Consider the following 11,198-nt stretch of genomic DNA (forward strand, 5'->3'; position numbering starts at 1 on the left):
ATTCAGTTGCCTTTGAATTTCGGGTGATCCCTCTTGAGCATGTATGCTTCAGCTACTTGTTCTACATCAGACTTCTTCCGCAAACGGCGAAACGCTTTGACTCGGTGAGTTTCGCGGCATTCCGACTTCGATGCCCCGGTTGCCGAAATTCAGTTTGCCTTTTAATTTCGGGTGATCCCTCTTGAGCATGTATGCTTCAGCTACTTTGTTCTTACATCAGACAACTTCCGCAAACGGCGAAACGCTTTGACTCGGTGAGTTTTGCGGCATTCCGACTTCGATGCCCCGGTTGATGAAATTCAAATGCCTTTAAATTTCGGGTGATCCCTCTTGAGCATGTATGCTTTAGCTACTTGTTCTACATCAGACAACTTCCGCAAACAGCGAAACGCTTTGACTCGGTGAGTTTCGCGGCATGCCGACTTCGATGCGCCAGTTGCCGAAATTCAGTTGCCTTTGAATTTCGGGTGATCCCTCTTGAGCATGTATGCTTGAGCTACGTGTTCTACATCAGACAACTTCCGCAAACGGCGAAACGCTTTGACTCGGTGAGTTTCGCGGCATTCCGACATCGATGCCCCGGTTGCCGAAATTCAGTTGCCTTTGAATTTCGGGTGATCCCTCTCGAGCATGTATGCTTGAGCTACTTGTTCTACATCAGACAACTTCCGCAAACGGCGAAACGCTTTGACACGATGAGTTTCGCGGCATTCCGACTTCGATGCCCCGGTTGCCGAAATTCAGTTGCCACTGAATTTCGGGTGATCCCTCTTGAGCATGTATGCTTCCGCTACTTGTTCTACATCAGACTTCTTCCGCAAACGGCGAAACGCTTTCACTCGGTGAGTTTCGCGGCATTCCGACTTTGCTGCCGCGGTTGCCGAAATTCTGTTGCCTTTTAAATTCGGGTGATCCCTCTTGAGCAAGTATGCTTCCGCTACTTGTTCTACATCAGACTTCTTCCGCAAACGGCGAAACGCTTTGACTCGGTGAGTTTCGCGGCATTCCGACTTTGATGCCCCGGTTGCCGAAATTAAGTTGCCTTTTAATTTCGGGTGATCCCTCTTGAGCATGTACACTTCAGCTACTTGTTCTACATCAGAAAACTTCCGCAAACGGCGAAACACTTTGACTCGGCGAGTTTCGCGGCATGCCGACTTCGATGCCCCGGTTGCCGAAATTCAGTTGACGTTTAATTTTGGGTGATCCCTCTTGAGCATGTATGCTTTAGCTACTTGTTCTACATCAGACAACTTCCGAAACGGCGAAACGCATTGACTCGGTGAGTTTCGCGGCATGCCGACTTCGATGCCCCGGTTGCCGAAATTCATTAGCCGTTTAATTTCGGGTAATCCCTCTTGACCAAGTATGCTACCACTACTTGTTCTACATCAGACTTCTTCCGCAAACGGCGAAACGCTTTGACTCGGTGAGTTTCGCGGCATTCCGACTTCGATGCCCCGGTTGCTGAAATTCAAATGCCTTTGAATTTTGGGTGATCCCTCATGAGCATGTTTGCTTTAGCTACTTGTTCTGCATCAGACAACTTCCGCAAACGGCGAAACGCTTTGACACGGTGAGTTTCGCGGCATTCCGACTTCGATGCCCCGGTTGCTGAAATTCAAATGCCTTTGAATTTTGGGTGATCCCTCATGAGCATGTTTGCTTTAGCTACTTGTTCTGCATCAGACAACTTCCGCAAACGGCGAAACGCTTTGACACGGTGAGTTTCGCGGCATTCCGACTTCGATGCCCCGGTTGCCGAAATTCAGTTGCCATTGAATTTCGGGTGATCCCTCTTGAGCATGTATGCTTCCGCTACTTGTTCTACATCAGACTTCTTCCGCAAACGGCGAAACGCTTTGACTCGGTGAGTTTCGCGGCATTCCGACTTGGATGCCCCGGTTTCCGAAATTCAGTTGCCTTTTAATTTCGGGTGATCCCTCTTGAGAATGTATGCTTCAGCTACTTCTTCTACATCAGAAAACTTCCGCAAAAGGAGAAACGCTTTGACACGGTGAGTTTCGCGGCATTCCGACTTCGATGCCCCGGTTGCCGAAATTCACTTGCCATTGAATTTCGGGTGATCCCTCTTGAGCAAGTATGCTTCCCCTACTTGTTCTACATCAGACTTCTTCCGCAAACGGCGAAACGCTTTGACTCGGTGAGTTTCGCGGCATCCCGACTTCGATGCCCCGGTTGCCGAAATTCAGTTGCCTTTTAATTTCGGGTAATCCCTCTTGAGCATGTATGCTTCAGCTACTTGTTCTACATCAGACAACTTCCGCAAACGGTGAAACGCTTTGACTCTGTGAGTTTCGCGGCATTCCGACTTCGATGCCCCGGTTGCCAAAATTCAATTGCCTTTGAATTTCGGGTGATCCCTCTTGAGCATGTATGCTTCTGCTACTTGTTCTACATCAGACAACTTCCTCAAACAGCGAAACGCTTTGACTCGGTGAGTTTCGCGGCATTCCGACTTCGATGCCCCGGTTGCCCAAATTCAGTTGCCTTTTAATTTCGGGTGATCCCTCTTGAGCATGTATGCTTCAGCTACTTGTTCTACATCAGACAACTTCCGCAAAAGGCAAAACGCTCTGACTCGGTGAGTTTCGCGGCATTCCGACTTCGATGCCCCCGTTGCCCAAATTCAGTTGCCTTTGAATTTCGGGTGATCCCTCTTGAGCATGTATGCTTCCGCTACTTGCTCTACATCAGACTTCTTCCGCAAACGGCGAAACGCTTTGACTCTGCGAGTTTCGCGGCATTCACCCTTCGATGCCCCGATTGCCGAAATTCAGTTGCAGTTTAATTTCGGGTGATCCCTCTTGACCAAGTATGCTTCCGCTACTTGTTCTACATCAGACTTCTTCCGCAAACGGCGAAACGCTTTGACTCGATGAGTTTCGCGGCATTCCGACTTCGATGCCCCGGTTGCCGAAATTCAGTTGCCATTGAATTTCGGGTGATCCCTCTTGAGCATGTATGCTTCCGCTACTTGTTCTACATCAGACTTCTTCCGCAGACGGCGAAACGCTTTGACTCAGTGAGTTTCGCGGCATTCCGACTTTGATGCGCCGGTTGCCGAAATTCAGCTGCCTTTTAATTTCGGGTGATCCCTCTTGAGCATGTATGCTTCAGCTACTTGTTCTACATTAGACAACTTCCGCAAACGGCGAAATGCTTTGACTCGGTGAGTTTCGCGGCATGCCGACTTCGATGCCCCGGTTGCCGAAATTCAGTTGCTGTTTAATTTTGGGTGATCCCTCTTGAGCATGTATGCTTTAGCTACTTGTTCTACATCAGACAACTTCAGCAAACGGCGAAACGCTTTGACATGGTGATTTTCGCGGCATTCCGACTTCGATGCCCCGGTTGCCGAAATTCAGTTGCCATTGAATTTCGGGTGATCCCTGTTGAGCATGTATGCTTCCGCTACTTGTTCTACATCAGACTTCTTCCGCAAACGGCGAAACGCTTTGACTCGATGAGTTTCGCGGCATTCCAACTTCGATGCCCCGGTTGCCGAAATTCAGTTGCCTTTTAATTTCGGGTGATCCCTCTTGAGCATGTATGCTTGAGCTACTTGTTCTACATCAGACAACTTCCGCAAACGGCAAAACGCTTTGACTCGGTGAGTTTCGCGGCATCCTGACTTCGAAGCCCCAGTTGCCAAAATCCAGTTGCCTTTGAATTTCGAGTGATCCCTCTTGAGCATGTTTGCTTCCGCTACTTGGTCTACATCAGACAACTTGCCCAAACGGCGAATCGCTTTAACTAGTTGAGTTTCGCGTCATTCCGCCTTCGATGCCCCGTTTGCCGAAATTCAGTTGCCTTTTAATTTCGGGCGATCCCTCTTGAGCATGTATTCTTCCGCTACTTGTTCTACATCACACTTCTTCCGCAAACGGCGAAACGCTTTGACTCGATGAGTTTCGCGGCATTCCGATTTCGATGCCCCGGTTGCCGAAATTCCAATGCCTTTGAATTTTGGGTGATCCTTCTTGAGCATGTATGCTTCAGCTACTTGTTCTACATCAGACAACCTCTGCAAACGGCGAAACGCTTTGACTCGGTGAGTTTCGCGGCATTCCGACTTCGATGCCCCGGTTGCCGAAATTCAAATGCCTTTGAATTTTGGGTGATCCTTCTTGAGAATGTATGCTTCAGCTACTTGTTCTACATCAGACAACTTCCGCAAACGGCGAAACGCTTTGACTCGGTGAGTTTCGCGGCATGCCGACTTCGATGCCCCGGTTGCCGAAATCCAGTTGCCTTTGAATTTCGGGTGATCGCTCTTGAGCATGTATTCTTCTGCTACTTGTTCGACATCGGACTTCTTTCTCAAACGGCGAAACGCTTTGACTCGGTGAGTTTCGCGGCTTTCCGACTTCGATGTCCCGGTTGCCGAAATTCTATTGCCTTTGAATTTCGGGTGATCCCTCTTGAGCATGTATGCTTCAGCTACTTGGTCTACATCAGACAACTTCCACAAACGGCGAAACGCTTTGACTCGTTGAGTTTCGCGGCATGCCGTCTTCGATGCCCCGGTTGCCGAAATTCAGTTGCCTTTGAATTTCGGGTGATCCCTCTTGAGCATATATTCTTCCGCTACTTGTTCTACATCAGACTTCTTCCGCAAACGGCGAAACGCTTTGACTCGGTGAGTTTCGCGGCATTCCAACTTCGATGCCCCGGTTACCGAAATTCAGTTGCCTTTGAATTTCGGGTGATCCGTCTTGTGCTTCCGCTACTTGGTCTACATCAGACAACATCCCCAAACGGCGAAACGCTTTAACTAGGTGAGTTTCGCGTCATTCCGCCTTCGATGCCCCGATTGCCGAAATTCAGTTGCCTTTTAATTTCGGGGGATCCCTTTTGAGCATGTATGCTTCCGCTACTTGTTCTACATCAGACTTCTTCCGCAAACGGCGAAACGCTTTGACTCGGTGAGTTTCGCGGCATTCCGACTTCGATGCCCCGGTTGCCTTTGAATTTTGGGTGATCCGTCTTGAGCATGTATGCTTCTGCTACTTGTTCCATTTCAGACTTCTTCCGCAAACGGCGAAACGCTTTGACTCGGTGTGTTTTGGGGCATTTCGACTTCGATGCCCCGGTTGCCTTTGAATTTCGGGTGATCCGTCTTGAGCATGTATGCTTCTGCTACTTGTTCCACATCAGACTTCTTCCGCAAACGGCGAAATGCTTTGACTCGGTGAGTTTCGCGGCATTCCGACTTCGATGCCCCGGTTGCCGAAATCCAGTTGCCTTTGAATTTTGGGTGATCCCTCTTGAGCATGTATGCTTCTGCTACTTGTTCTACATCAGACTTCTTTCGCAAACGGCGAAACACTTTGACTCGGTAAGTTTCGCGTAATTCCGAGTTCGATGCCCCGGTCGCTGAAATCCAGTTGCCTTTGAAATCAACAAAGTACTCAAGGTCAATGGGCATCGTTTGAAGCCTTTCTATGAAGGTTGGACGGCAGAACTCACCGCTTCTGTAGAGTTAGCTGAACCAATCTATGAAGAATGAGCATGCCACATGTCAAGCCAATGACATAAAACAAAAGCGCTTGCTGGGAGGCAACCCAGCATAAAAAGAAAAAAAAATCAGATTTGCTTTCTTTTTCCTTATCTTTTATTTTTTTTGCATTTTAATTTATTTATTTTTCATTCTCTTATGTTCCTTTTCTTTTATTTCAACATTGAGGACAATGTTTTGTTTTAAGTGTGGGGGTATTGAGAGAATTTTGGTTTTCTTATTTTAGTTTTCTTTGTTGTTCTTAAATAAAAAAAATTATGTTTGATCTTTTTAACTCCCATTGGTTTTTGAGAATATGAGTATTATTTATGAGAATTAATTGAGATAGACGAAGATATAAATCAAATGAAGGAGTATGCTTGCAAATTTTAAGGTTTAATTGGTTTAGGGATTGACTTTGAGAATATGCCATGTTGACTTTATAGTGTTATACCAATGTAAGCTTTTGAGCCTTCAACATTATATTCTTTGATTGTGCATTCTTTCAATGATATGCATCTCTAGAACTTGCTTCATATCTTGTTGAGATTACATTCGCATTACACATATACATGGAGATGATAAAGGCAATAGGAATTTTAACCACTTGAGCCAAAAAGCCAACCTAAAGCATAGTATCCTTAGTAAGCCCCTTTTGAGCTTGTTTATCTTTTCTTTGCTTTATCCATGTATAAGCCTTAACTTTATATATGTTTTCCTTTCCCCTGGCCAAGGATTAGTAGAGCATATACTTGTGATATCTTATGGAATTATGGTTGGAAATTATGTGAAAAGAAAGAAGAAGTGATGCTTGATGAAAATATGGGCAAGTTGCCAAAGGTGAAAAACAAAAAAATATATATACAAAAAAGAAAGAAAGAAATAAGTGTTCCTTTATGTTCTTAAGATTTTATGTTGAAAGAGCTTGAAATCAAAAAAAAAAAGTTAAAGCATTGATGATTAAAAGATGGAAAATTTATGTGCTTTGATGGAATATCTTGTTTGAAATATCATTTTTTAGAATGCTCTACTTTCTTTGGTTTGAACCTTCTCTTTTACTCTCTTTTACCTCACCTAACCTTAGCCCCATTACAACCGGAAATAAGACCTTTTGATTCATGCATTGCTTGTAATATGTTAGTAATGGAGATGAGATTGAAGACCAAGCTTATGGTAGAACATATTCATTGATTGAATTTGAGAGATTTAAACACATAAGCCCTAAACACGTGAGTGTTGGAGTGTATATCAATGAGAGGACCTATCACTTTGGCATGGCATAGATTTCATTTAAATCCCGACAATTAATTGAGTTTTGAAGTTTGCATGTAAATAAATTCATGAAAATTTATACTATTTATCCTTCTTGATTTTATTCTTGTTTATAATGCATATATTCTTGGATATTGATAGGATATTAGGAGATTGGTCATAATGATTTAATTTAATTTAACTTTGATTTGATTTTACCTATCCTTTCTCGAGGACGAGCAAGAGCTAAGTGTGGGGGTATTTGATGCAACCATATTATTCGATAGTTTCACCCACATTTAACTAGTGTGTTGCCTATGTTTTATATATAAAATGCCTTGATATTCTTTGTTTTATGTTTTGAAGGCACTTTTGGATGAAAGATGCAAAAAGGAGTAAATTGAAGGTAATTGGCAGATTTGACGTTCAATCGATGTTTTGTACATAATTCCTTGCAAAAGTAGGTTCCCGTGTATCGGGTTTCCTAGACATCTCGTCGGTGTGACGTCCCTGCAGCAGTACAAAACATTTAAGAGAATGCAAATACTTAATAATAATAATAATGGTAACTAATGGTCTTGCAATTAAATAAAGCATTAACATTTATAATTTGATGTAACAGCTAGTAGTACATATAGATACACAAGTTTTCGGATGCCATTCGCTGAAACTAGTCATTCATTTGTCCCGGCCATCCATCTGGATTCCATAGCGAAAGTTGCGTCGCTGCAGATCCAAAATCGGCAGCAGAAACTACATTGTTGCCGATCAAGGAATGGGCAGCGAAAATTGTGTCGCTGCCGATTTCTGTATCGGCAGAGAAACTGGGTCGCTGCCGATCCAGAATCAGCAGCGGAAACTGCGTCGCTGTCGATTTCTATATCAGCAGCGAAGACTGGGTCGCTGCCGATTTCTATATCGGCAGCGCATACTGTGTCACTGCCGATCCAGCATCGGCAATAGAACTGCGTCGCTGCCGATTTCTGCATCGGCAGCGAAATCATTCCTTTATCCCGGCCATCCATTCGGACGCCATTAGCCAAAGCTAATCATTCTTTGTCTCGACCATCAGTTTGGATGCCATTAGCCGAAGCAAATCAGTCCTTCATCCCGGCCATCCATTCGGACGCCATTAGCTAAATCTAATCATTCTTTGTCCCGGCCATCCGTTCGGATGCTATTAGCCAAAGCTAATCACTCTTTGTCCCAGCCATCCGTTTGGATGCCATTAGCCGAAGTTAATCACTCATTTGTCCCGGCCATCCGTTCGGATGCCATTAGCCGAAGCTAATCACTCATTTGTCCCGCCCATCCATTTGGATGCAATTAGCCGAAGCTAATCAACCTTTAATCAACATTTAAGCGTTCGTCAATTTAATATCGGTTCTAACAATATGGTAGTACTCAAGTTAAAATATTTCAAGATTCAACTTATGAAAAAGAAAGGTGCAAGTCACCTACCTGCTCCACCTGTGGGTTGTTCCTGTCTTGATGATGGTCCAATCCCGACCGCACCACCTAAGACATCAATGGTCACAAATCATCACAGTTGTATTTATTTTATTTTTGAATCATATTCATCATCACACTTTTTTCAAGAGTTCATATGTTCACATTCAAGTGTTCCATATTTTACACCATCATATCATGAAATTGTTACTAGCATTTAAGTCATTCCTGCCTAGGAGGCTTATTGTAGAAATCGGCAGCGAGAACTGGTTCGTTGCGGGCTGCCCAACTCGGCACTGAGAACTGGTTCGCTGCAGGCTGCTAGTTCGGCAGCGACAACTGTTTCGCTGCAGGCAGCCAGTTCGGCATTGACAACTGCATCGCTATTGGTGCCACAGTTTCGCTGCACAACGCACAACTCAGCAGCGAATATCAATTCGCTGCAGGAAATTCAGTTTCGGCAGCGAAACAGAATTTTGCTGCACAACACACAACTCGGCAGCGAATATCAATTTGCTGCAGGAGGTTCAGTTGCGGCAGTGAGACAGAATTTTGCTACACAATACACAAATCGGCAGCGAATTTCGATTCACTGCAAGACGTTCGGTTTCGACAGCGAAACAGAATTTCGCTACGCAACACACAAATCGGCAGCGAATATCAATTCGCTGCAGGAGGTTCAGTTGCGGAAGCGAAACAGAATTTCGCTGCACAAGACACGAATCGGCAGCGAATATCGATTCGCTGCAGGAGGTTTGCTTTCGGCAGCGAAACAGAATTTCGCTGCGCAACACACAAATCAGCAGAAAATATCAATTCGCTGCAGGAGGTTCGGTTTTGGCAGCGAAACAGAATTTCGCTGCAGGAGGTTCAGTTGCGGCAGCGAAACAGAATTTCGCTGCACAACACACAAATCGGCAGCAAATATCAATTCGTTGCAGGAGGTTCGGTTTCGGCAGCGAAACAGAATTTCACTGCAGGAGGTTCAGTTGCGGCAGCGAAACAGAATTCCACTGCACAACACACAAATCGGCAGCGAATATTAATTCGATGTAGGAGGTTCGGTTTCAGCAGCGAAACAGAATTTCGCTGCCCAACACACAAATCAGAACCATCAATTTCAGCACATAGTTCTTCAACAAAATTCTAGCAGAATACACATATGGAAAACCATCAATTACAGCATATAATCTTTCAACAAATTCCAGCAGAACACATTAATTTCAGCACAACAACATCACAGCAGAACACATTAATTTCAGCACATTAATTTCAGCAACAACATACAGTAGAACACATTAATTTTAGCAACAACATCACAACAGAACACATTAATTACCCCAGCAGAACACACACACACATGCATGCTGGCCTACCCCATAGTTAAAGCCAGCCCTCTACCATGATTTGTTAGATGTTCTGAAATTGACTTTATTTCACTTCTGTTTGCTAGTTCTCTTAGTTAATTTCAGTTTCCTTCATAGCTGGCTTAGGTCTTAGATCAATTTTTCTTAGGGTTTTTCTTCTTCATTTTCGTTTATGATCTTAAGGGGAAGAGGAAGGGAGTTTCATGACCCATACCTTCTGAATTTAACTAAGTTTGAGGAATGTTTGACACTATTCTTTTCTCTTCAACTGCTGGTTCTCCTCCTTCTTCTTCCTCTCACGTTTTTCCAGCTCTCTTTTTCCTCTCCTCTATGCAGCTGCCCACTCCTCTCTCAAGGTCTCATCTCTCCCTCACAAGTTCACAAGGCAATCTCTACTGGTTTGATTCACGTTTCTGTTGTGAAAGGGGAAGGGAAGAACGGCATGCAGCTGCTGGTTTGGGAAGAAGATGGATCATTCTCTCACCCCTCTTTGTATTTATACTACCCATCAAATGAAATGGGTTGTTTGGGAGTTGGTTTAGGTGTGTTCTTATCCTTGTTTGGTTTATCTAAAACCAGTTTTACCCCTCCCTCACAGCTCTGCGTCACTGTTCCCTCTCCCAAGTTTCCTCTTCTACTTGAGCATTTCGCCATAAGATTCTGACGATGGGGATCTTTTTGCTCCGTAACTCCTTCACTTCTTGATCTAGTATCCTTATGGGCCTCAATTCTAGTGTTAAGTCTTCCTTGACTTCTACTGGGACCTAGGGTAGAACTCGGGCGGGGTCTACGTCAGCCTTCCTTAGCAAGGAGACATGGAACACATCATGGACCCTGGCTAACATTGACATAAATACTTTCTTGACATAAATGACACTTCTCTAGTTTCCCATATAATTTAGTATCTATCTTATGAGAGATATTTTCCTGATGTAGCATTCTTTAACTTCAATACCAAAAGCATTGATATGTTGCGATTAAGGAAGGGTTTACTCCATGCATGATTCCCTATCTTATTAGGAAAATACTAAGCTTATCTTATCTTAATAAGCTTAAATTGTGCTTTTGAATTTTATTTTTATTTTCATGTATTTCTTTTTGTTTAATATGCTAATATTAAAAATTTTAAAAATATCATTTTATACTATTTTTAAATAAAAAATATTTTACAAAATAACTACCACTGAAAATATAAAACTTTTTTTTGTAGGGGGGCATGGGGCCTACGGGCTTGCTGCGCGGTATAAATGTGATTTAGATTTTAGACCCTGTGTGGTTAGACTTTAGTCCCTGTGCTTTCAAAATCTACTCTTTAACCCCGATGTATTGTACACGTAGCCATCTTTCAATCAAACAAGAACCTCATTTTCATGGTTATTCCAAGTCACTGTATAGTGCTTTCATGTTGGAAACTTTTAAATATTTTTATTAATTATGTCTTAGTAATTTATCTTACTACTCAATAAATTAATTAATTATTATGTAATATACTAATTATTAATATTATTATACACATTGTCTTAACCTACCTGGTCTGCGGCCCGTGACTTAGGCTAGGTTGAGCTTCAACAAAAATAAAGAGAGGATTGACACAATATGATCCAGTCAAA

Source organism: Populus alba, chromosome 9 (genome assembly GCF_005239225.2).
Source record: "Populus alba chromosome 9, ASM523922v2, whole genome shotgun sequence".
Lineage (NCBI taxonomy): Eukaryota > Viridiplantae > Streptophyta > Magnoliopsida > Malpighiales > Salicaceae > Populus > Populus alba.